Genomic DNA, 2,096 nt, shown 5'->3' with positions numbered 1-2,096 from the left:
TAGAGACCCCATGTACGTGGAATCATACAGTATTTGTCCTTTTGTGACTGGCTCACTTCACTCAGCCTCATGTCCTCAAGTTTCATCCATGTAATAGCATGGGTTAGAATTTCCTTCCATGGGATGGATAGACTACCTTTTGTTCATCCTTTTATTTTTCAATGGACACTTGGTTGCTTCCACCTGTTGGCTATTGTGAACATAGCTGCTGTGAACACGGATACACAAATATCTCTTCGTGTCCCTGTTGTCAATTATTTTGCGTATATACTGTATTATAATTTTGATATAATTTTTAAGTTTATAATTTTTTCATCCCATTATTATGTTCCATATTATTTTGTATAATTTGAATGACAAAGTTGTAAGGGACTTTACAGATGACCTGGCCCAACTCTCTCATTTTTCAGATGAAGAAGCTAATACCCAGTAGGCTTTAGTAGATAAAGTCTCACAATTAATTCGTGGCAGACTTGAGACTAGAACCCAAGCCTCTGGACTCCTAATCCAGAGAGTTTGCTATCATATGGGCCCTCCCTGTGACCCTGCTAGTGATATCCACCCCCTCTCCTGCTTGAATCTAAAACTTGTTGAAGACAATCTTATATGCGCTCACATACTTGATATTTTGAAAAACTGGGCAAAGTCGTACTGCCTGTACCTAAATTAATAACTTTTATCTCTGGAAGAGAATTAACTAGCAACTAGCAATGTGTACACACCTCCTCAAGACTGGCACCAAAAGCAAGACTCCCCAAAGGCAGATATGCTACGACAAACAGCTTTGCGACTGGTTGCTTGTCATGGCAACGGCTCGAGGAAGAAAAACGAAATCCTAAACTCTCTGGCTTCTACAAGCTTGTAAGAGCCAATTATGCACCTCTCTTCCCAACTCCACGTTTGGTGACGTAACATTGGCAGCTTGAAATCAGCCATAGTGGTAGAGTGTACACCTCAGAAACCAGCAGATGCTACGAACTGTGCCCCATATTCCCACTGAAAGCTGGCGGTTAAGCATTTATCAGCACCTATGGTTGCCAGGGACTGGGCTCAGAGTTATGGGTGGTGGTGGCAATGTTATTTAGTCCAGCTTATAATCAATAAACCTTAGTCATTTAGTCATATTAAGCCAACCATTTATCCTTCTTTAAAATATTTATTTATTATTTATTTGTTTTTGGCTGCATTGTGGCGCGCGGGCTTCTCTCTAGCTGTGGCGTGCGGGTTTTCTCTCTCTAGTTGTGGCACTTGAGCTCCAGGGCACGTGGGCTCAGTAGTTGCAGCACGTGGGCTTCTTTGCCCCGTGGCATGTGGGATCCTAGCTCCCCAACCAGGGGTCGAGCCCATGTCCCCTGTATCGCAAGGCAGACTCTTTACCACTGGATCCCCAGGGAAGCCCCCCAATCATTTATTCTTACTCTACTAGTTATATTTGTTTCCTCAGGTGTAAAAAATAAAAGCAACAAAAATGTCATCTATCTCCAGGAAAACTGTATTACGATAACTCGGTAAGCATGGGTGTCAAGGGAGAACTAATGCGGGTACTTGCCTGGCACCTCAGATCCGATTTGCGGGAAGTGCAAGCACCCTCAAAGAACGAGAAGCCAACAAGCAGTGTATGGAGAAGAGAAACGTTCCTCTGAGGAGAACAGAATTCACATACCCAGGCCACAGGTTGATTCCTGAGGCGAGGGATATTTGGGGGTGTGGTTTTGTCATGCCAGCCACCCACCTTCCCACCAAGCCCCAGAGACATGACGAGGGAACTTAAGAATGTGGCCTTGGCTCCTCGGAGTCTGATAGCTTCATTACCATTCAGGCGCAGAGAGGACCTGACGGAGAGGAGTGGCAGGTCATCAGTGAGCAGACTAAGGTAAGTTTCTTAGAGCGGGGGTCCCCAACCCCTGGGCTGTGGACTGCTACTGGTCCTTGGCCCGTCAGGACCTGGGCTGCACAGCTGGAGGTGAGTGGTGGGCAAGCAGCTGCCTGTTTCCAATTAAAATACAGGCTCCTAACCAAGGAACCCAGGGCCCTTGACCCCCCCCCCCCCCCCCGCCTCCCCCGCAATCCGTGGAAAAATTGTCTTCCACGAAACC

This window comes from Neophocaena asiaeorientalis, unplaced genomic scaffold, assembly GCF_003031525.2.
Source record: "Neophocaena asiaeorientalis asiaeorientalis breed wild unplaced genomic scaffold, Neophocaena_asiaeorientalis_V1.1 scaffold369, whole genome shotgun sequence".
Taxonomy (NCBI): domain Eukaryota; kingdom Metazoa; phylum Chordata; class Mammalia; order Artiodactyla; family Phocoenidae; genus Neophocaena; species Neophocaena asiaeorientalis.
This window is presented reverse-complemented; position numbering follows the sequence as displayed.